Source organism: Dromaius novaehollandiae, chromosome 20 (genome assembly GCF_036370855.1).
Source record: "Dromaius novaehollandiae isolate bDroNov1 chromosome 20, bDroNov1.hap1, whole genome shotgun sequence".
NCBI classification, from domain to species: Eukaryota; Metazoa; Chordata; class Aves; order Casuariiformes; family Dromaiidae; genus Dromaius; species Dromaius novaehollandiae.
In genome coordinates, this window is record NC_088117.1 from 6,014,691 (window position 1) to 6,027,149 (window position 12,459).

A 12,459-nucleotide genomic window follows, 5' to 3' on the forward strand; every position below is an offset into this window, starting at 1 on the left:
CTTATATTACATGAATACAAGACGTGAGAGACACCTTACTCTGTTGTTGCCTCTGATATTGCTACTCTTTCAAATATTGCTGCATCAAAAGACATTCTCACTTTTTAATTTTTTTTAAAATTACTGACCATATAGATTAACAAATCCAGTCAAAATAGATCCAATGTCTTTAAAGTTTCATATTTCCATGATTTTTTGAAGGTTTAATCCCACAAGCTCTACCAGGTGGAAACCTGACTGAAGATTGGAATGAGAGACTGAGAATAAGGAACTTCAGACTGATCTTTTACTGAATGAATTTTTCCTCCTTGTGTCTCTGTTTCCCCAGTTATTCAAGTGCCTTCAGAAAGTCAGCTCCCACCTTCACAGTGGGAGTTTGAGTCTTAATGAAGAGGCTCCATACTCTGCAAATGAGATCTGCTATACAGCTGCACAGAGCATTAATGTTATTATAGGAGTACCATAGGGACCCATTCAAAATTGAGTATCATCTTTAAGAGAGAGATGTGGAGTCTCTTTGCTTCTGCAGGTTAACAGATGACCTTTTAATGCTACATCTGCAGTTTGATACAGTGCAAATTTGTTGATCATTTAATATGGTAAACATAGAAAGAGTTTGGTAGAAGACAGTGTCCTCTTAGCTGCGACCCAGTGTTTATTTCCCCTGTTTGACTTACTCTTTTTGCAGTAAGCAGACTCAGGCTATGCAAGGATGGCTTAAGGATTCCCCTGAGCTAAAAGTGTGACCACATGAATACTTTATCCAGTGTAAGAGCTAATTAAAAATTTCTTGCCTCTGGCTGCCCTTGTGTTGCAGCTCTTCACGCCCTCACCTGTGCGTTTATCTGAGGGTTGTGCTGTAAACCACATCACAGAAATGATCCATTTTAAAAATTACCAGACTCCTGCCACTCATACCCTGCTTGAACGTTTCAGGAAAGATACCCTTTTGAAAAGGATCCTACCAATGAACAGCATGGATCTACGTACCATCATGCTTTGCACTTGGCTGGAATCCTCCTCACCCCTTGTTCTGCTCCTGGTAGGGAAATTTGCTAAGACAAAGAAGATCTTTTGATACGTTTGTGCGCAGAAAGGAGAATGCCTCTGGAATAAATTACAAGCAGCTCATGGAAAAAGATGATCCTGCAGGCATCTGCAAATGAACAGCAGCAGACGAATGCCCCAGGAGTGCCTCTGTTCTATGGCGTGATATGTAATTTATTACCAATACTCTTTTCTTGGACATTTTTTCCATCTATATAGAGTCTTGATGTTACTCAATAGCTTATGGCTATGAAGAATGCACTGGGAGATAAAAGATGGAGTTTTCCACTGGGTAACAGTGTATAGGATCTATTCCTGCTATCACAAGGTACTAGCTATAATGAATGGGTCTAGCATGGCTGATCCATCACTGGACAGAGCAAGACACTGGTTCTGGGGTAGCACTCTGTCTCATGTAGGTGAGCTCAAGTGGTTCTAGGCCCTGTTGCTGCCTGCTGCAATCAGCCTTATCACTGTTTAGCTTATGGATGGGAGATTTCCTGTACTGTTCAAAGAAGCTGACGCAAACTGCCTTTGACACAAGAGATGCAGTCCCTGAACCGCAAGTTCAAGGGGACAGACACGAAGCACAAAGACTTACACAAGATTCTGCCCTTTATGTAAACAGACTAAACTCTGTCTGAGCTTGGGCTGCCCTTAAATCCTATCTTGCAGCAGATGTTGCTGTGATCCTTCTAGGTTCTCCTCTCTATGGAGCACCAACTCAGTATCCCAGGAGTCTAGTGCTGTTGAGATGGATGGATGGATGGATGGATGGTTGAGGAACTTGGCCTCAGCAGACCTTGGTGTCACTTCTACACAACCCTCCTCTCCCCACCGCCCCCCAAAAAGCCAGGATGAACAAGTCACCCAGCACCAAATAGGAAAGTGTTCCCTATGACAAATCTCCTCTCTATCTGTAACCTTCATAGTGCATCTGTGGTTCATCACAACTAGAACTACCTAACCAGAGCACGAAGAAAGCTGTGACAGCCAAAGTCAAACTCTTGTCAGGCTCTCTGAGGCAATTAGCAGACAGAGAGACCCACAGAGAAAGAGGGTGAAACCTTCCAAATCAGATCCCTTTCTATCTCGGAAACCAGCAAACTCCAATAGAGAAAAGGGAGCATGGGAGAGATCCTCCCTTCCATTGGAAACGGAAGCATGGTCTCCAGATTACAAAGCAGCTGTTAACCGAGCTACATCAACAGAACAAATCCTTTAAGCAAAACCATTTGTCTCAGCTCTGATCTAGATGTCTCCCTATCTAAGGTCTACCTAGCTTGGTTCTCATCCCAGAAGACCACTTTCAAAGGGGTGCCAATACACTCTGTGGAAATGAGGAGGGAGTCACATGCATGCATGCATATGAGGAAGAAGTTTCAGCAGCTCATGGTAATGCTGAATATACAAGAGAAAAAAATGAAAAATAATTATATCCAGTGAAGCTTCTGCAGAAGAAAGAGTTCATTTCTCTCCAGCTCTGAGTAGTGAAATGTATTCTGCTCACACAGGCCACTTCAGCATCTTTTTTTGTTTTTTTCCTCTTTCCGACGTAGGAGAACAAATTTAACAATGAGATTCTGTTTCTGTTTCCTACATGTGGAATAATTAAATTTGCATCTCACTCTGTAGCTGGATCTGCTGTTTGAAGAGGAATGTATCAATTGGACATGAGCCCAATGCGTTCTGCTCAGCAAATAAGGCAGTTTGCAAAAAAAGCAAGGCATAATCTCTCACCCAGGCAATAATCACAGGAAAATCATCCCTCACTGACAGCTCTCTTTAGGGCTTGATTCATATTCTTGCTGGTGAAAGAGCATGAGGGAGGGGGCATAAGGGGAACAGACTTTTGGCATTTCCTTATAGCAACCTTCATCAGAAGGGATGCGGGTTCCAGATACGGGACTGAAAGTTACTGCTTCAATCATCAATTACAGTACTCTGATTTTCTGCAGGCAGGTTTCACAACAAAAAAATTGCACACTTGCTGACTTAAGACTTTTCCCAAAGCCCGCTGAAGCCATGGGAAACATTCCCTGTGACTTTTATAGGCTTCGCATGAGGCCAATGGAGATAGATTTTCAGCAAAGATGCACATCTTGTTTTCAGGGGTTTGTTACCTATAACAGCACCTGGTGCTCAGCACTCCAAGTGTTAAATTCTTCTGAAAAATTCATCCCTTCAAGCCTCAACTCACAGATGTCCCTCACTGCACCTGATGTCCAAATCTCCGTAGATATCTTTCCAGAAAGAACTTCCAGTCACTGCCCTCCTTGCTCATATGTAGTGAAGTTCCTCCTTTACCTTCTCCACATTAAACATCTTCGCTCTGGTATCCCTTGCCAGGGAAATTTACTTGAATCGTTTTCAGATACGGATGTCACTTTTAAGTCCCATCCACCATTCTTTTGTCCAGAAGGAAGGAAAGAAAACATGTCAGACAACAGGAACAGAAGACAAACTGTTGAAAAAATTTTGGATTTGGCATGGCTGGAAATGACTCGAAGTTTAATTTAATCAATCAAAGAGTCAAACTGCACCTGCCCCAGTTCATCTAAAACTCTTCAGATTAAATACCTTATTCTTAAGTGGAAATTAATTGAGTTTGTCGAATGGTTCCTACTGCATTAAACACACTCCAGGTCAGGAAAAGAGCAGAAATAAAGACAATAACATTTTTTTTATAATTGAAAAGCTTTTAGTGGAGCTAGCTGATGCTTTTAATTTTTCTCTCTCTAAAAAACCTCCCCATAAGCTTTCTATTGAAAGGCATCTTACTGGAGAAGGGTCCTAATTGATTGTCCTGGGGAGGATGCAGAGGTCTCCTGGTCCTCCGCAGCTCAGCCAGCCTGGCATACCATCATACATGTCTGGAAGGTGGGATTTTCTGTCTAACGGTAGAGCTACATGATTTTCTCCAAACAGAGCCATGCCAAATTAAGGATTACAAACTTCCAACCCACCCTGCGTTGCTGGTCATGGCCCTTGTGTGAGGTTATCTCCTTTCACATCAGACAGCTCGGCTGCTCATATGATTCCTGCTATCTCATTTCAGGCTAGTAAAAATCAAATCTTTAACATTATTTAGAGTGACCTGGCTGAAAGCAGTTATGGAGTGCTCCTGTGAGCAGCTCAGATGGCAGGTAATACTCCAGTGGACTCAGTCGGGTAGACAGCGACAGGCTGGGCAGAATAACCCCTCATGTAGCACTGCAGGAGTCTTAAAAAGTCATGTCTATGTGCTTGGATGGGCTGACCCACAGGGGTCTGGAGCTGAGATGGTGGAGAGCATTCAGTTAGATGGGGAAGGAGAGAGGGGCTAGGAAGAGGGCTGATACAGTATGGACAAGGCTGAGAATCTCTGTTCTGATGGGACCTACAGTTTGCAAAAGATTGCTGCTTTATGTCTGTCACAGGTGATGCCAAGTAAGTCTGTGGGTGCATGGGGGCAAAAGGAAGAATGTACTGGCTCTGCATTTCCCCTGCTAAGACTGGTTGCTCCGCCACATAAGTCAGTGCAAGACTATGTTCATTACTCTCAAGCTGCAGTTCTCTCTCACTCTTTCTCCCTCACGTGCTCTTGCACACTCATTCTTCCTCCCTCCTCCCTGTGTTTTTTCCCCCCCTTCCTTTGCATACCTGAGCTGAATCTAATGGAGATGCATAAAAAATGTTTCCATTCTATGAAAAGCAATCCATCAACACACACTTCATATATATTGTGCAGAAATGAATCCATTTCAGCTGGGAAGGCTGATAAATCAATTTAAGTGGAAGATTTTTGACAGTTTAATTCAAATTAAGTCCACTTTGTTCAATTAGAGGGTAGCTGGAGGGGTGGTGGCAGGAAACAAACAGGATTGCTAGAACAAAAACTACTTTTTTTTTTCCCCCCTCAGGCTGAAGCCATCTGTGGACCATTTTTCTTAAAGCAGGGAGAGGAAGATACTAATTAACACACAATCAGTGACCAGTGAATTGCTTGTTTTTGAAGCCTAATCCTCATTTTGTACAATATTCCTGCCTAGCTTTGAGTGAGTTGCAAAAGTGCTGGGAATATTTAGAGATGAATACTGATGAGGAAATGGAAGAGGTGGCCAAGGTCCTTCTGCATTTAGGGATGCTGTTTGCTGCAGTGCTCCTGCAGTTACCCTGCTGGTGTCAAAATACAGCATCTCCTGGAAAGATCTGGCAAATATTTTGGAATAACTACATACAAGGAACTTTGGGGGGGGGGGGGGGAATCTTTCTCCCCAGTGTTAGACCATATGACGCGTCTGAGACACATTCCTACAGGGGAAACTTTTATGCAACTTTTGTTTTGCTCACAAGCAGAGTTGGCACAGACAGCCATTGGTGAGAGCAAGTTCTTCAGTTGTCCACACAATGCCCCCCCACAACGGTGCAACCATAGAGTTTGTCTGAGCTGTCAGTCTGTTTTATGACATGTTCCTGAAAAAACACCAACTTTCTATGTGCACACAAGAGATGCTCCCTGAAGGTTTGGATCTGTGAATTTAAGCCAGCGAAATGGGGACATTCGGCTAATGGGATTAAGTCCAGCAAAGTTAACTGTTCTGTGAAAATTGCTGAATCAGTTCAGAGCTCCCGGTGATCTGGGTTAAGAAAGATGTCGAATCCCAGATGTTTTAACACCTGGGAAAGCTGTGTTTTAGTGATTATTGAGCAATACATTTAAAAAGTGAATGACAGACTGGGAAAGCAGCATCTGCTTTTTCACTTTCTAACATATTTTCTGAGCCAAACTGAGGTTTTCAAGTTCACAGTGCAAAATGTAACTGAATTTCATCCAAGTTTGCAGATGCACTAACACTTTTCATGTTCAGATTGGCAAAAAAAAAAAAAAAAAAATCCTCCCAATTCTTTCCCCCCCCCAACAGTTTTGCAAAACTGAGTCCTTGTCACTGACAGATGGAAAACAGACTTTTACAATTAGAAAAGTAAAGTAATCCATGGTATTTTGGTGGGTTTTTCTTCTGTTTTCTTGCTGACACATGGTGAGCAGCAACAAAAATTTTCTTTTTCTTTTTCTTCTAAGAGACAGATCTCTTAACAAATGGGAATGTTTTGTGCAGGTAGTAGAAGTGGAGTCTATAAAGAACACCTAGAACTGGACTAAGTTTGCTAGACTATTTTTTACTGAGCAGCTGTGTTGATGATATCAGTTTTAAAAGATGCAATGGACCTTTGCTTCCCAATTACCCACTGACGGGTACCTGACTAATCCAGCCTCAGAAAAGCAAGGCTGAGGCTATGGAAACAATGGGAAATATTTGTGGAGGCAAAGATTTTAGTTCAAAATAACTATAGCAGCAAGATGTTTTCCCTAAACAAAGTCTGCCCTGCGACCCTCATAAGTCTAACAAACCCAATGGTGTCTCTGAGCATTGGATGTTAATTCTATCAAATCTGCTTCTACCAGCTGCCAAGGGAATAAGAGCAGGAGAAAACAAGAGGATGCCCAAAATGTTTGCAGTAATGCTTTTTTTTTTTCCTCAATTTTTTTCCCCCAAACTAAAATATTTGCAAAATAGACTCTATTTTGACCGGAATTGTTTTTTATTTTTCTCATCTGTTTGTGTGTGTGTGTGTGCAGAGGAGACATAGGTGATAAAAGGATGGAAAACAGCAATAATTTAAACCATTTCCCAGACTGAAAAACAAACAACTACATAAGTGAATCCTTGGTAAAGAAGATCTGTTTAAAAAAAAAAAAAAAGATAGTTGGATGGAAAATCAGTTGGTAAATGGACGGTCAGACAAGTTGGCTGAACACTAGCAGACAAGACACCAACATACAAAGGAGCAGAGACTTCTGGCACATGGGCAGAGTTTTTATGTCCCCATATGCATGTCTTTCAGCTCCTTTCACCCCCATCTGGCAGCCCGGAGGGGACAGCAAGGTGCTGTCACACTGCCAGAGTGGCTGGACTAGAGGTTACAAATCACCAACTGCCATTAACAGATCAGAAGGCTTCACTTCCTCAGCCCTTGGAAAGGAGCCAGCCTCTAGTTCTTCAGCTTCGTTTCCAATCCTCCACTGTATGTCCCCAGCCTGGATTTGCTACACCTCTTTCAAATGAATTTATGGCCCTATAAATGGTGAATCATTGTGTATAATAAAGAGCAGAACAGATTTGAGTGGTATCCAATTTAATAATTACTTGAGTAACTCAATCATTTTCAGATATGTGGTTTCAGTGTCTGCAGACCTTGAAGACCTGCTTGGAGCATTCAACGGACAAGACAGCACTTTTTACATCTCTGTTACTAAGCTAGACCTTCACAGGCCCTGTGCTCATCTCATCTACATCTCAAAGCTGCAGAAAGATTGCATTCAGGTTTGGAGCCTTTATATGTGCCTAGTCTTGGAAAAGGCTATACAGAGGATTTTTACTTCTAATTCTTCATATTTGAGGCCCTCTCCTACCTCCATACTTCAATAAATGATTCATTTTTAAACATCCACTTGGTAATGTTCAAAACCAAGCAGCCTAGTTCCCAAGTTTTGTACTGTCCACTTTTCTTGATGTGCACTGAAAACAGCTCCCCTCTAGCTGGTATTTCTACATCAGATCTCAAAAAGGCTATGCTGAACTATGAATCCCTAGTCCTTGCAGAAGTAAAGCAAGATTCAACAGAATTTTTCCCCTACCTCCAAGATGAACGATAATCAGATCCCACTGGAGTATCCTCACTGGCCTAGGTGGTCTGTCCACTTACTGGTCAGGGAAGCTTAGCCTCTGCTACAAAGCTGACTTCAGGCTGGGCAAGTGAACTAGATGATTAGACCCTAAACACAGTCTTTTCAGGCCTTGGTCTGACCAATAGTAAAATAGATCATTCTTAGGACTCTAACTCAGTGACAGCTGCCAAGGGAGTCAGCCACATCACCTGGAAGAGAACACCACACACACCTGCACGTGCGGGAGAATTTGTAGTGCAAAGTCTGGTTTCTCATCATGGGACTGTTGACATTTGCTCTGCCTAGAAATTCATCATGCAAGATATTAGCCTAAGGTTGAGGCTGGGGAATTGGTTATTCACAGCAGTTTGCAGCTTGCCCAAGGGCATCACCTGAGAAGGGCAATTTCCCCTTCTAAGGTTCGCTTTGTCGGTACAGAATTCACACCTGCACTGGGATCCCTGCAGCTGAATGATGGCTATTTAAATAATTTCAGTTTTAACAGACTGGCAGAGGTTAAAAAGCAAGTCAGTGAAAACAAATGGGCCACCATTCTTTTACAGCATCAGGTTTATACTATGGCAGCTCCACAGATTTCAGTGGAATAAATCCTGATTTCCACCAGCGTAGAAGACTATGGGTCCCTGAACTGCTGTAGACACAAAGTTCTCTCTGTGCCTCAAGGAGCCAAATATCAGCCTTCTGGAAATTTGCTCCTAAGTATTAAAAAATCTCAATTCATACCACTTTTTTCTATAATCAAGAGAATGTGTCTCAATAACTGTTTGTGTCCCAATAACTCAATTCCTTTTCTTTCTTTTCTTTTTTTCTTTTTTTTTTTTTTTTGAGCTGATGCTTTATTGCTCCTTATTCTATCATGTGCGCTGTTATTTTAGGAAAATAAATGTCAAAGAAGAGTTTTTGCTTCTGGAAAATGATGTTTTCTGTATTTATCTTTGTGGTCCATTAAGGGCCAGCACATTATGAATGACCAAGTGGTTCATATCTGTGCCAGGGATCTTTTTGTTGGAAGAATGAATTGTGTGATAGTAGTATCTGCTATCTGTTGTGAATGCAATCAGAGAATGCTGTTTTATATCCATGTATTAAATCTCTGATCTTTAGTATCCATAAATTTTAATAAAAGTAAAATCAGAAGGAAAAGAACTATGGCCTACTAGTAGTACATGATTTGTTTAACTAAGCATCAGGAAGATTTTTAGAGCACAGGCTTAAATTCTCTGTTAGATCTGGGCAAAGCACAAGCATAACTTAAAACATTTGAGTAATCGCATTGCAACCAGCTTTGCAAGTCACTGGAAAAAATATGAAGTCTTTCTGCTAAAAACCTGATGAAGTACAAGGAACCTGGGAGTTGCCCAGTTGTGCATGCATAATCACCCTGAATTCAGGGCAGGTTATGTACCCGTAAGGCTTGGCTTAGCAAATAAGTGGTGGTATTAGCACCACAGAGAACTTCGGACAGTCAGAGCTTGTGCTGGCATTAGTCGACACCCGCAGTGCTTTGAGGCAGTTGAGGATGCAGCTCAAGGGCTCAGGACCCTTTTGGATTGTGATCTGCAGAGTGAGAAAGTATTTTAGCTAGCTTTGCATCACTTGTGAAATCTATTGGTTTTCAAAGCGCCACAACACAATCGTGCAATATAAATCATGGTAGGCAAGTGGCTTATCAGAACATGCACCGAGCTATTTCACCTTGTCAAAGATACATTCGACACCTGTAGGGCAAGGCTTGGTGGGAGGCAGTGATGGTGGAGGTGGGGAGAGGGTTTTCCATTGGGAATATTTTTCACAGGGTAAGGACTTTTGAGAAAATTAATGTGTAACATTAAAAATGTTCCTTTTTAAAAAGGAATCCATTTTTTAGGCACAATGAGACACTTCAGGTAGTGTGGCAGTGTTGAGTAATGCACGCTGGAGATATTTAACTTCATCTCATGCCTCACTATTCCCCAGGGGCACCCATTTATCACTGTTACTAGGCAGTTTGTCATGTCCTTTTGCTTAAATAATATCCATACCAAAATACAAGTAATGCATGCACCTGGAAGTCAGTGGGACATCTGCCTGTGTCAGGACAGAAGGATCTGTGTTGGAGTGCACAGGAAAGCTAAAAGACTACAGTTGTCTTCCGTGGGCTCTGCATTGCTACTGTAGCACACTCTTTGAGTTAGCATGCACATTGAAATGGGTGCAGTTACTAACCACCACTACTGAACTAGGATCCTTCTGAAGACTAAAGCTGCACAGTGAGCTTGTCAGAAGATGTGACCACAGCTTGCAGACATAACATCGCTGCTGGGTGCAAGTCTCAACTTTTTTTGCCAGATGAAGAGTGATTTAAGAAGTGTGTAAATGTGCAACTGCACTCCTGGAAGTTGTGTGGGGCAACAGCAATACACCCTTCTCGCCTTCCCGTCTGGCCAAAACAGCCATGTAGGAACCAATTTTTGGGCAGATGATTAATTTTGTCTTTTGGCTCTCATGGCTGAGATGTGCTGACAAGGGTGTGGACTCATACCTGAATGCTTTGATGAGTTCGAGATGGATGTGCACATGCTGAAAGCTTGAATAGTTTTGTGTTCCACCAGAAACTGGAGAAACAGCTTTGATTTTATAGGGCACAAACTCAGATAGTACCAGACCTAAAGGATTTCATCTGGGATACTAAGCAGCATTCTGCTCATAATGATTGCCTGCAACCCCCCCTCTAAGCTGACATCACTGATTTTCCATGCCTAAAGGTCTGTGGGGGTGTCTGTCCTGTCTGTTTACACAGACCTACAGCCGGAGACCTCTGGAGATCCCAGCTTGCTGAAACAAAGACCTGCTAGATCTCTACACCACTTCCTTTCTTGTTTGTCAGGTTTGAACTGGGTATCTGAAGGTTAAGTCTGTGCATGCCCTCATCAAAACAGTAAATCATCTAATTCCCTACCTCCCGCAGCCAAAAGTTTCTCTAACTTGTTAAGCAAAATATGAACAGCACGGCCTGCCATTCCTGCAGAACTTGCTGGCCTTCCAGCATCTGAAGTAACTGGCAGACCTGTCAAAAATGACCTTCTTTCAACATCTCTCTTTTTTATTTTTTTTCCCTTCTCCAGGTAGGGGGCGGGGAGGTTGGAAAACTGTAAAGATCAAGTCACAGCTGCATGCGGTACCTAATTAAACAAGTGTAAGAAAGCAGAGAAAGGTCAGGTTGTCAAAAATCATTGCTGTATCTTTACTGGGTTGTATTTAGAGACTGATAGCAGCAAAGAAAATAACTCAATAAAGTGAATGAGACTGGAATAACAAACTGACTCCCAGGGCAGGCTAGTTTTTGAAACACAAAAGATTCAGGCTTCAAGGTTTTTTGTTTTTAATATATATACATATACATGTATATGTGTGTATGCATATATACACAGAGAGACACAAATCCAAGGGAAACAAGCCCTGGAAATGAAAGGAAAAGTGTTTGCAAAGACTAAAGTAAACAGACGACATTAACATGGGAAAGGAGACTAAACGAGAAGTTCAAACAGAAAATGTGGCAGAAATTAGAGGCTGAAAATACAGAGACACAAGGAGATAAAAGGAGAAGGAACTGAGAAAATAAATTAAGGAGTGCATAGGAAGGGGAAAAGTGTAAGAAAACAGAAAATACGACCACAAAGAAGACGGAGGAGGCCAGCATCGTGAGGCCAGGGAGCAGATTCAAGCTGGGAGCGAAACTGGTCTAATTGCCTGCTGTGTTTCAGAGGTTTCTGTACCTTGCAGAAGGGATCATCATTCTCAGTGCTTGAGGTTTGTAGGACACATGCCCATTTTATTTGCGCTTTGTGAGTGCTGGGGAACTTTTGGAGTCATCAACCCACTGAGGCAAGACCTCTCACATTTCCACCCGCTTTGCCTCTCCTGCCTGTAAAATTCCCGGTGTCCCTTTCTTATTTAACTACCTGAGGCGAGAGATGCTGGCAGGAGGCAGGATCCTGGGAAATCCTGCATTCGTGTCTCAGATGACCACTGACCCCCCTTGTCATGAGGCCTTTTGGGTAGGAGCCGCCTGCCTATTCGTAGGGTAGGTCACTGCCACTGCTCAGGGGAAAAAAAGCATGGTAGGAAAGGAAAAGAGAGAAGGGGAAAAGGAAAGAAAATCATCTCCTCAGAGAGGAGGAAAACAAAAAAAAAAATCCCACACTACTGTATTACTTGATGCTATGGTTCGATAGCAGTCTAAACAAGAAAGCAAAATCAGAGAGGTTGTGGATGCTCTCTGTTTCTAAACATGTCTCTTCATTTGTTTTGCCAGGGATGGGCTCCAACCATTTGCTCCTGCAAGTTATGTCTGCCTTCCTACAACACCATTTAAATTTTTAATAAAGTCTGCTATGAAAGCATCTGTAGGCTGGAAGAAGCTGTATAGGGGGGTGAAGGGGAGGGGAAGAAAATTTTTTGTCTTTTGGTGGATAGGACTTTTTCCTCCTCCATTCCCCTGTAAGCAACCTGGAAAATGACACACACAATGTCTTGCATTTAACAAATTGACAATGCATTTAAATAGTGTATCACTGCAAGTATAATTGCAATTTGTTGTAATTTCTTCTCCAAATTCCGCCCTGACACAGTTGATTTATTTTGCAAATCAGTGCATCTGGAGCATGTGCCGTGTCACATTATGGGCCTTTGATACAGAACCT

General features: G+C 42.2%; 1 long non-coding RNA gene across 1 annotated transcript in view; it reads right to left on the reverse strand.

Moving 5' to 3' along the window:
* LOC112991401 (uncharacterized) overlaps nucleotides 1–7,813 on the reverse strand; it is a 46,954-nt gene extending 39,141 nt beyond the window's left edge. Inside the window, exon 1 of the long non-coding RNA XR_010392360.1 lies at nucleotides 7,727–7,813. This is a non-coding gene — a long non-coding RNA (uncharacterized LOC112991401). The remainder of the gene's footprint in view (nucleotides 1–7,726) is intronic.
* Nucleotides 7,814–12,459: the final 4,646 nt, after the last annotated feature.